The following is a 12706-nucleotide window of genomic DNA, read 5'->3' on the forward strand; positions in this document are numbered from 1 at the left end:
TTTATTCTATTGCATTGATCATGTTTTCCATTATGTTAATCGCTTTGTTATTAGTTATCATGAGTGAGTAGTTTAATTTCTAGGGTTTAGGAGATCCATGAATGCATGATTGGGATTATATGTGGACTTGATTATTTGATTGATTGATTATAATTTCTATAGCTTATTATTATTGCTCGTCAATTCTGTTCGGCCGGACTATTTTGATTTGAGTTTGATTAACCTTAGATTATGCGCCGAGAGGTATAAATCTGATGTTTTTGGTCTGTGGCTATTAGATAGGAATTATTTCTAGTACGTAGCGAGAGCCCGCTAGTTGTTATATCCTAAGGAATTCATAAGATTCGAGAGATGCATGTTTTCCTAGTTATGATTGTAAATTAATTGTTATTGTCCGTTGTCCAATCCCGGTCTGCATTTATGGTGAACCGCTGCCCTAGATTCCCTTAATATTGTTATATTCCAGTTTGATTATTTGCCTTAGCTTAATATACAAACCAATCCAATTCTTTGTTACCAGTAGTCTAGATTAGTTAATTAATAGTGGAAAGAACATTGTTTCCCTGTGGATACGATCCTTGCTTCCCTTGCTACATTTTTAGTTGGTGAACGTTAGGTTTATCTTTGATAGGAGTGCGATTGAGCCTGTCACTTCGTGCTGGGCCTTCGTCTAGCGGGCCTCGTCCGATGCTAATTCGTACGATACGCTTCCGATTAAATTCCCGATTCCGGAATTCATTTCCGATACGAACAACATTTAATATTTCCGATTCCGGAATTAATTTCCGTTTCGAACAAATATTTAATATTTCCGTTTCCGGAATTATTTTCCGATTCCGATAATATTTCCGATACGATCCATATTTCCGTTTCCGGCAATATCATCGTTTCCGGAGTATTCATTTCTTGCCTGTGACGATCTTAGCTCCCACTGAAACCAAGATCCGTCGATTCCGAATATCCATAGATGGAGTATTTAATGCCATTAAATACTTGATCCGTTTACGTACTATTTGTGTGACCCTACGGGTTCAGTCAAGAGTAAGTTGTGGATTAATATCATTAATTCCACTTGAACTGAAGCGGCCTCTAGCTAGGCATTCAGCTCACTTGATCTCACTGAATTATTAACTTTTTAATTAATACTAAACCGCATTTATTAGACTTAACATAGAATGCATACTTGGACCAAGGGCATTATTTCCTTCACTTAGAGGGTGGGTGCTGGTGGGGGGTCGTCAAGTGTAGGCAGCATGACCCTTGCTATAAGCCTATAAGCGAGAGGTTCTTGCAAATACATGCAGGATATAAAAGAACTATAGAAAAATATTATTGGGATACTGTATAAAAATATGGTACTATATAAAAATATTAAGAAAGACAGTGCCAGTGGATGGCTTTCTGTGTTTTCTATAAACTAATTTCCTTTTGTACATACTCATCTCACAGTGCCAGCCTTATGGTACTGTACGGTACTGTATAAAAATATATTGATTTATTTAAATATTTTATTATTATATAACGAGGTACTTGACAGGCTAAAGTCGTATCACCTAATCAAAAATAACCTAAGTCCACTAGCTAGGTAGCAAGGGAAGTCAGGATCGAATCCACAGGGAAACAGGCGTTCTTTCTACTACTCCCTCCGTCCCGGAATACTTGACCTGTTTTCCTTATCGGGCCGTCCCTTAATACTTGACCTGTTTCTAAGAATGGAAATATTCTAACAATATTATATTATTTCTCACTCCACCCCTATTAACCCACCTACCCCCTACTCCATACAAAAAATAATTAAAAATTCAACCCCTACTCTCCCCCAATCCCACCCCTTTACACATTTCCCACTAACTACATTAAAATAATACTCCACTATCAACTACTACCTATTAAATTAAATAAGTCAATTCAAGTCTCTTAAACTCTGTGCCGGTCAAACCGGGTCGAGTATTCCGGGACGGAGAGAGTATCAATTAATTAATCTGGACTATTGTGAACAAGAGTTGGTTGATGATTTGTATGCTAAGACTACGAACGATAATTAAACGAGTATGAATCAAATATATTAAGGAATCTAGGGCATAGGTTAACCAACAAATAACAATCCAGGACAACGAACAATCACGATAATCAACAAGGTAATTAATTAGACTAGCATGCTCTCTCGAATCGATACTAATCATAGACTTAGAATTAACGGGCTCTCGCTACGTATTAATCCTAATTCCACCTATTGACACAAGCCTAAACATCAAATTGCATCTCTCGAATCTTAATTTGATATTGCATAACTACCACAATTAAACCTGCGCAAATCTAATTGTATAGTGAAATAAACCAATCAATAGAAATTAATTACAATGCCAACAATCACAATTATTCAATATCCCTTCATATTAATCATGGATCCCCATACCCTAGAAATTAGACTACTCAAGCATATTAACCATAAACAAAACAATTAGCATGATTGAAAACATAATTAAGGCAAAACAAAAGATTGAAATAAAGAGCAATACCTAATTGAAGAACAATGGTAAAAGAAAGCTTGAATTTTGGATTGAAAATAAACTAAGTGTTTAGAATAATTTAGAGAGAAAAACTAAGCTTAAGGAAATAAAACTAAGTGTTTAATACTAGAATATGAGATAATAAGGTGTCAACTAAAATAATGGGGCTTAGTATTTATAGTTTGCCCAAAATAACAAAAGAAAACCGGAAAAATAAAACGCGCATAAACCCGCCCAGGTTGTCGTCGCCCGGTCGGGCGGCCTTCCGACCGACGGGCGAGACGCTCGAAATCCGCCCAGCGGGCGGAGGGAGAAACTTTGGAAACCATCTGCACGCGCCCGGTCGGGCGCCACTCGCCCGTCGGGCGACTGAAGATCGCTCATTGCTGCTGCTCTGCTGGGCGCCCGGTGGGCACCGGGCGGATGTCTGCCCGGCGGGCGCCGGGCGACTGGAGATTTCTTTGGCTTGCTCGCCCGGTGGGCGATGGGAGATCTTCCGGGCGAAAAGCTAAATATGTCCGCAACACCGAGTCTAACTTCCGGGGCTTAATCATGAACATCGAAGGCTCCCTTAAGTCGACATTAATCGTCCCGAATCCCCTCGGGATCGTGTAGTGGCCAAAATCATCTTGAAACGGGTCTAAAAAGACCAATTTCTCACTAAGTAGTCCTGAAACTCAAGGCACACTCAAATACACAGATTAGTACTAAAATGGCTCCTAAGAGCTCATTTAACACACAAAAAGTACTAAGGGACTTGGGTAGAATACTATATAAAACATGCATATCAAACTTCCCCAAGCTAGATCCTTGCTTGTCCCTAAGCAAGGAAATCATCGATGAATACAAGACTAACTTCACCCCCGTCATATTTCAAAATGAAAAACACAATTCAAGGCAAAATCCAACAAGCATGCATCAATGTCAACCAATCAAATCCATTCAACCGCTAATCCACCTTAACAATCGTCACGCAAAGCGAACCACAAATGCACAATGGAATTCAAGACTAGTGCTCACACACTCGTCACTCATTTATGTGGCGGATAAAAGATGTACCCGTTCTCTCTCCTCCCAACATATAAGTGAACAATGCCCTCCCAAACTCACAACACTCGTGTGTCTAGAAAAACATACACTCAACCTAATAGTCGACTCGGAATGTGCCATGTCATAACTTGCATTGATAAACAACTACTTTTATATTAGTACGACTCTATGCACAAAGGTCGAAAGGTCTTCAAAGCTTGTAATGTTAGGCTTAGGTAAGGGTGCGGTAAATTTGGGTATAATGTGAGCTTTAAAGCCTTGGCTTTGGGGAGCATGAATCCTAAGTAACCATGATCAACCACAAGATGATGACCATAAACCTCCCACTCAACACATGATGAAACAACAAACACCAACACTATACTTTCTTGCCTCTTTCACAATTAAAACCAATCACTCCTAGAAATAATGAACTTACGAAACTTGAGTGAAACAATACATTGAAATTTTTGAGAGTAACAAATTTTTGTTTTCTTCTAAATTTTTTCTTTTTTTTTTTTCTTTTTTTTTTCAATCTCTCTCTTTTTTTTTTCTTTTCTTTTAGAAACCTTCGCATTTATTTTGTTCTTTCATCTCTTTCATTTTCAACTCATTTTCAACAACAACCACGATGAGACGAACTCTTTTTTCCACACTCAATATGCTCAAAAATACACCACACTACAACTCCATCACCTCACTACTATAAGCTCCCCCAAGCTAGGCTTGGGACTAGTAACCAACGGGGAATTCACGGGTTTGTAATGTGGTTATTCACCGAATAAAGGGCACAAGCACAACATGGGTAGAAAAAGGGGGAACAAATGTATCTACATTCATCTGAAGGCTACCTAAATAGAAAAAATGCCTTCGTCCTCCACAATGTGCATGTATATGAGTCATAAAACACTACTAACAGTTGCAAATCAATACTCAAAATCAATGACACACCAGGAAGCTATCACACATCCTAACCAAGTCAACTAGTCAAGCACCAAGTCCACAAATAGTTAGTCAGAGTTGACTCATGTTAAGGTATCATAACAATCGAATATCAAATCATGGCTGACACATCTACATTGCCCATCATCAAATACCAAGAATCAAAACAATTTTCGTTCAAGGGGCACAGGGAAGCATGATATTGTATTCATCGGAACGTATTTTTGTATTATTTTTTTTTCAAAGCAATAAACTACCCTAGAAAGCAATAAACACAACAAAATAACACACAACAATAAGTAAATGCTGAAATAAAAGGAAAACATACCTAATATGTACAGGTAATGTGAAACCCCCCCAAACCAAATCAGACAATGTCCTCATTGGCTCAAGGGGTACCGAACCATCATCATCATCAACAGCATCACTGATGGCCTTGGCCATCATCACCATTGCCACCTTGGCCACCTTGGCCACCATAGCCACTAGTGCCCGCTCCAAACCCCCCGTAGTGGGTAGGCGTGAAGGTACCCATGGAACCGGGGGCTCCGTACCCCTCCGAGGGGTAAGTAAACCAGGAAGGGTGCTGATAATCTGGGGCAATGTAGCCTTGCCCGGCGTACTGATCGTAGAAAGGGAACATAGTCCTCTGGTGATCCGCGGCGAACTCATGGAAACCGAGCTCAAGTCTGCCCAGCCTCTCATGAATGGCCCCCAACTCCTCTGAAGACCCCTACTCCTCATGTGGAGTCGGACTACCTCTCTGTCCCGACCCCCTCTCTCTACGCCCTCCCCTCCGAAAATAGGTGCGAGGCGCGCCCTCGGGCTGTGGCTGGGGCTGGGGCTGGGCTAAGGGTGGTGCCTGCTCACCTACATACAGATAATGGGACTGACCCCTCGTAAAACTGGTGTGCCCGGTAGTGTCCGGTAGAGTAAAGAGAGCGTTCCTCTGGAACATCCATGACATCTGACCGGGAAGAAGTTCCCCGTACTCAGAGTGCACCCTGTAAAGGCTCCCAAAATACTCCAAATCTAATAGATTGTTACCCTGGACCGCGACATGGTCCCTCTCAGCAAAGTTTACCACCGCTATGGCAATGTGGGTGACTAAACCCCCTAAAGGGAACATAGTCCTCTGGTGATCCGCGGCGAACTCATGAAAACCGAGCTCAAGTCTGCCCAGCCTCTCATGAATGGCCCCCAACTCCTCTGAAGACCCCTACTCCTCCTGTGGAGTCGGACTACCTCTCTGTCCCGACCCCCTCTCTCTACGCCCTCCCCTCCGAAAATAGGTGCGAGGCGCGCCCTCGGGCTGTGGCTGGGGCTGGGGCTGGGCTAAGGGTGGTGCCTGCTCACCTACATACAGATAATGGGACTGACCCCTCGTAAAACTGGTGTGCCCGGTAGTGTCCGGTAGAGTAAAGAGAGCGTTCCTCTGGAACATCCATGACATCTGACCGGGAAGAAGTTCCCCGTACTCAGAGTGCACCCTGTAAAGGCTCCCAAAATACTCCAAATCTAATAGATTGTTACCCTGGACCGCGACATGGTCCCTCTCAGCAAAGTTTACCACCGCTATGGCAATGTGGGTGACTAAACCCCCTAAAGGAATATCGGTTGAGTAGCGGTGGTTGGCAGTAGTGAGCAAATGCATGGCCAGGTGATGGGCCAAATTCATCATGTATCCTTCATTTCCATCCAACAAAAACCCCCCGAGCACCTCTAACTCTGTTCTCCTCACATTCTTCTTTTGGTCCCTCCCAAAGATGGTAAAGGCCATAAACCGGAACCAAACAAAAGGGACGGGGTGTTGCACGCTAGATGCGTGCAAATGCTGCATGCTACTAGGATTGAAATCCCCAGTCAACTTTCCTCAAACTGAACTATTAAGATGTCCCTCCCCGGGGGACCTATCATGCTCAACAGATAATCCAAATATTGCACCAAAATCTTTAATAAGCATATCAAAATCATTATTTAACAATCGAAAAGAAACTCTAGTGACATCCTTATATCCATTCTTTCTGACATTAAATGAGCTAAGGAATTCAAGAGTAAGATCCTTAAATGTGAACCTAACCATGGAAAACATGTGCTTCATGCCCACCCCATGAAATAATCTCCTCACATCCCTCTCAATACCCATATCATGCAAAGTTTTCTGACAAATAAATCGAGTAGGGACTACCTTCCGAAGCTTGAGGTGTGCAAGACGGGTTTGTTGCTCCTCACTAGTTAGAATCATGTTCGGGAAGGCCGAATCCGGTGCAAACTGAGGTGGTGGTGGTGGACGGCTTGTGGAAGCCTCCTCGTGTCTCCTTGTTGCTCCCGTGCAAGTTCTTTTTGGCCTTGAACCCATTGTTGAAAAGTTTTGAGTTTTTATGAGATTTTGGTGAAAATTGGGGGTTTTGTGGGGAGCGAGAAAGGGTGAAAATTGTTTGGTGGAGGTTGAAGAGGATGTTGTGAGGATGATTTTGGTGTGTGGATTGATGAATTTGGATGAGAGATGAGGGAGATATGAAGGTTTGAAATTCTTAGGGTTTGGGGTTTAATGGAGTATGTGAGAGAGAGAAGAAATGATTGAGAGGAAAATGTGAAGGAAAGGGAGATCCGTGCTTATTAAATCATGTTTTCTCCTTTCGCCCGTCGGGCGGTTGGCGATCAGATACAAATCCTCATAATGAGCCGCCCGTCGGGCGTCAGGCTGCCCGCCGGGCGAAAAGAGATCTTGCGAGTTCTTTCGACACGCGCCCGGTCGGGCGGCCTTCGCCCGGCGGGCGATATGCGAACGTCCTTCTACTATCATTTTTCTAACTTTTTTCACTTAAGAGCCAATCCTGTACAACATCAAACGTCCAAAGCAGTAAAAATACCCTCTCCTCACCTCTCTAAGGCAAAGAATAAGCTACAAAACACACAAAATAGAACTAAACTATCGAAAGCGATGAAATACGGGTTGCCTCCCGCAAAGCGCTGGTTTATTTCTAGGTCCCGCGCGACCTTGTTACCTTGAATATGCATTCTATGAGGCGGAGGGATTGAGGTGATGGACCTCAACCACTCCTACATTAGCCCCATCATGGTACAACTTCAGACGTAGCCCGTTGACCTTGAATCGTTCACCATTATCATTCTCTACTTCAACAGACCCAAACTTGCTTACCATAGTCACGGTGAACGGCCCAGACCACCTAGACATAAGTTTTCCAGGAAATAACTTAAGCCTAGAGTTAAAGAGTAGAACCTTGTCGCCCACCGCGAACTCTCTATGCAAAATGTGATTTTCGTGCCACTTCTTGGTCTTTTCCTTATAAATCCGGGCACTATCATAGGCTTGTAGTCGGAATTCATCGAGATCACCCAATTGGAGTAACCGGTTCTCACCGGCTAGCTTTGCATCCATGTTGAGCTGTTTGATTGCCCAATAAGCCTTGTACTCCATTTCTACTGGTAAGTGACATGCCTTGCCATACACCAACCGATACGGGGAGGTACTAATAGGTGTCTTAAAGGCGGTTCTGTATGCCCATAGAGTATCATCTAGCTTATCGCTCCAATCCTTCCAAAACTTCGCCACCACCTTCTCAAGGATAGATTTGATCTCTCGGTTGGAGACCTCAACTTGACCACTCGTCTGAGGGTGGTAGGCTAGCCCAGTGCGGTGATAAACCCCATACTTGCGCAGGAGCGCATCCAGATGCTTCTCATGGAAGTGTGACCCTCCATCACTAATCAAAGCTCTCGGAACCCCAAATCTTGGAAAGATAACTTTCTTGAACAGAGAAATGACCGTCTTGGCATCATTAGTAGGTGAGGCAACGGCTTCCACCCAGTTGGACACATAATCAACAGCGACAAGGATATACAGATTACCCTTGGACGATGGGAATGGTCCCATGTAGTCAATCCCCCACACATCGAAAACCTCAACCTCAAGAATTCCGTTCTGTGGCATCTCATACCTCCTCGAAATAGTGCCGGCCCTCTGGCATGCATCACAAGCCATAATAAAAGTCTGTGCATCCTTGAACATAGTAGGCCAGTAAAAACCACATTGTGACAACTTAGCGTTAGTCTTTGCCGGTCCATGGTGACCACCATAAGGTGAAGAATGACACCTACTGATAATACCTTGGACTTCACATTCCGGAACACAATGCTTGTACAACCCTTCAGCAGTCTCACGAAACAAATAAGGGGCATCCCAAAAATAGAACCGAACATCATGTAGGAATTCTTCTTCTGTTGATATGTAAGATCGGCCGGAAGAATACCCCCTACAATGTAGTTAGCAAAATCTGCGAACCATGGTGACTGACTGGAAAATGCAAGTAAGTGATCATCCGGAAATGAATCATCAATCGGTGTAGACACTTTACCGTCATCATATCTCAATCTAGACAGGTGATCGGCAACAACATTCTCAGCCCCTTTTTTATCGCGAATCTCCAGATCAAACTCCTGTAGCAGTAGTATCCATCGAATATGCCTGGGCTTGGCTTCTTTCTTTGAGAGCAGATACTTAAGAGCCGCATGGTCAGTATAGACTATCACCTTGGACCCAATCAGATAGGTGCGAAACTTGTCCAAGGCATAGACTATGGCTAGAAGCTCCTTCTTAGTAGTAGCATAATTAACTTGAGCTTCATCTAAGGTCTTACTTGCATAGTAGATGGCATGCAAAACCTTTTCCTTTCTCTGACCCAAAACTGCCCCAACTGCATAATCACTTGCATCACACATTATCTCGAACGGAAGATCCCATTCAGGAGAACGAATGATGGGAGCCAAAATCAGTGCATGTTTAATCCTGTCAAAGGCCTCAAGACAAGCATCAGTAAACACAAACGGGGCATCCTTGAGGAGGAGCTGGGTAAGTGGTTTAACAATTTTAGAAAAATCCTTGATAAAGCGGCGATAAAACCCCGCATGACCAAGAAAACTTCTAACACCCTTCACATTAACTGGAGGGGCAATTGTTCAATCACTTGGACCTTAGCTCGATCCACCTAAATGCCCTTATCAGATATCAGATGTCCCAAGACCACCCCTTCAGTAACCATGAAATAACACTTTTCCCAGTTCAAGACTAAATCTTCACATCTTTTCAAGACTTTAGTCAGATTTAACAAGCAAGAATCAAAAGAAGTACCATAGACACTAAAATCATCCATAAACACTTCCATGATAGACTCGATAAAATCAGAAAAGATACTCATCATGCAACGTTGGAAAGTAGCGGGTGCATTACACAGACCAAAAGGCATCTTACGATATGCAAAGGTACCATAGGGACAGGTGAAGGTGGTCTTTTCCTGGTCGTCTGGATGTTTGGGAATTTGAAAGAAACCAGAATAACCAACCAGATAACAGAAAAACTTGTGACAGGCTAACCTTTCTAACATTTGATCAATGAAGAGAAGGGGAAAATGGTCCTTTTTAGTATCAACATTAAGACGCCTATAGTCAATGCACATGCGCCAACCTGTGACTACCCTAGTTGGTATCAACTCATTTTTTTTCATTTCTCACCACAGTTGTCCCCCCTTTCTTAGGCACTACCTGAACAGGACTCACCCACTTAGAATCAGACACAACATATACAATACCCGCATCAAGCAATTTCATAACTTCAGCTTTTACAACATCTTGCATGACAGGGTTCAAACGACGCTGGGGTTGGATGCATGGTTTATGATTTTCATCTAGATGTATCCTATGCATACAAAAGTCAGGGCTAATATCCTTTAAATCATCAATACTGTACTCAATGGCCTTTTTGTGCCTTTTCCACACAATAAGAAGTTGGGATAACTGGTCTGCATCAAGTGCAGTACTGACGATCACAGGGCAAAGTTTTTCATCATCTAAAAACGCATATTTAAGGTTAGCAGGAAGAGGCTTAAGTTCGGGTTTCTTTACCTCTTTAACAGGACAAACCGGCCGAACTAACCTCTTCAATTTGATGCTCTCCGGCTCAGATTCTCCACCATTAAGAGCCAACTCCAGAGCATCCACTTCAGCACTCCAAGAACTGCTATCACCTGCAGAAGACTCACAACAAAGCACTACCTCCAAGGGATCTCTTTCGAGAACTTGGGAGACGTTATCACGAGTAATAAAATCAACTACATCTATACGATAGCATTGTTCTTCCTCTAGCATGGGACTTTTTAAGGCACTATTCAGATTAAAAGTCACCTTATCATCCCCAACACACAAAGTCAATTTCCCACTTTTAACATCAATGACCGCCCCCGCCGTGTGAAAGAAGGGTCTACCTAAGATTATGGGAATTTGAGAATCCTCCTGCATGTCTAGTACTACAAAGTCTACAGGTATATAGAATTTACCTACTCTAATAGGGACGTCCTCTAAAACACCCAAGGGGTATTTGACAGAACGGTCGGCCATTTGTAGAGTGATATTGGTACCTTAAGCTCACCCATATTCAGTTTAGTACAGACAGACAAAGGCATGACAGACACACTAGCACCTAAATCACATAAAGCTTTATCAATAAATACGGTGCCAATGTTACATGGGATGGAAAAACTCCCGGGGTCTTTAAGTTTAGGTGGAGACTTGTTTTGCAAATAAGCACTACATTCCTCAGTAAAAGTTACGGTCTCTACCTCACAAAAAGCACGTTTCCTGGTCAAAACATCTTTCATGAATTTAGCATATGCAGGAACCTGTAAAATTAATTCAGTAAAAGGAACCGTTACCTGCAAATTTTTGACCACTTTCAAGAATCTGCCAAACTGCTTGTCTAGCTTATTCTTGAGTTGCCGGTTTGGGAAGGGGAGTGCAATAGGTGGTACTTGAATATATGTCCCCTTATTAACCGCAGTTGTAGCCTCATTCTCATTGACTACCTTTTCAGCTTCCTTACTATCCATAACTATCTTTGGGATTTCCTCACTGACCAGACCACTAGCAGAAACCCCAGAATCAACCCTAACCGGCATAGAAGGACCATCATAATCCCTACCACTCCTCAATGTAATTGCATTAGCAGTCTCCCTATTTTCGGGCTGTGAAGGAAATTGGCCTGGTGGCCTCCCTGCAATAGTAGTAGCCATCTGTGCCAACTGTGTATCAATGATCTTGTTGTGAGCAGTAAGAGCATCGATCTTTGCATCCTTTTCACTTAGAGATTTTTGCATTTGTAGCATCATGTTTCTCATCTCTACTAGCATAGGGTCAGGCTGTGTGGCTTGAGGTTGTGGTGGTGGAGGTGATGTGTGTTGTCTAGGGAACCCAGGTAGTCCACTAGACTGTTGGTTGTAGTTGATCCGTGGTTGGTAGGATTATTGATGTGGGGGTTGGTATAGTTGTGGTGGTGGATGTTGGACTTGGTGAGGGTTCTGGATATTGTTGCTCCTGTAGGATAGTAGAGGGTTGTTTTTGTAACCCTCATTGTAAGAGTTGGAGAATGGGTTATTTTGTTTGTAGGATTGAAATGCGTTACATTGTTAAACAGAGCTCCTACATTCCTATGCATAATGACCATACATTCCACAACTTTCACAAACAGTAGCAGGTTGGGCACTCATAGCAGCTACACTAACAGGTTGGGCAGATTGAGCATTGGCTGCTTGCATATTATCAAACTTATAGTGTAAAGCAGTCAATTGGGCAGTTAATTGTTCAATAGAATTTAAATCATGTTTACCACCTCTATTAGATAAACCTCTAGGATTCCCATACTGGGCATTGTGGATGGTTATCTCCTCAATCACCTCCATAGCTCTAGGCACCTCAAGTTGCATGAATCTCCCACTGGCAGCTGAATCCAACAAACATCTAGACTCATTGCCCAGACCATTATAAAACTGCAGAACCAATCTTCCAAACCATGGTGCAGGCACTCTCTTTGCAAATCCTTGAATCTCTCTCAGACCTCGAACAAACTCTCATCTGCTTGTTGTGAGATACCCAATATCTGACCCCTTAGACGAGCTGTTTTCTCAGGTGGAAAATATTTAACATAAAAAGCAAGAGCCAAGGACTCCCAATTAGTAATTTTCAAAGCTGCCCGATTCAACCCATTAATCCACAATTTAGCTTTCCCACTCAAAGAGAACGGAAAAAGTATCTCCATAGTCTTCTCCGGAGTCAATCCCTTTTGCTTGATGGTGGAACAATATTGGATGAAAGACTGTATGTGAAGATTCGGATCTTCACCTGGCTCCCCACCGTACTGGCGTCTCTCAATCATG

At 42.8% G+C, this 12706-nt stretch overlaps 1 non-coding gene across 1 annotated transcript; it reads left to right on the forward strand.

The window, feature by feature from the left end:
- The first annotated feature begins 12337 nt into the window (after positions 1–12337).
- LOC130464581 (small nucleolar RNA R71) lies at positions 12338–12444 on the forward strand. Its single transcript, XR_008924971.1, has one exon. It is a non-coding gene; the product is annotated as a small nucleolar RNA R71 (small nucleolar RNA).
- The last annotated feature ends 262 nt before the right edge of the window (positions 12445–12706 follow it).

Source organism: Spinacia oleracea, chromosome 6 (genome assembly GCF_020520425.1).
Source record: "Spinacia oleracea cultivar Varoflay chromosome 6, BTI_SOV_V1, whole genome shotgun sequence".
Classification (NCBI taxonomy): Eukaryota; Viridiplantae; Streptophyta; class Magnoliopsida; order Caryophyllales; family Amaranthaceae; genus Spinacia; species Spinacia oleracea.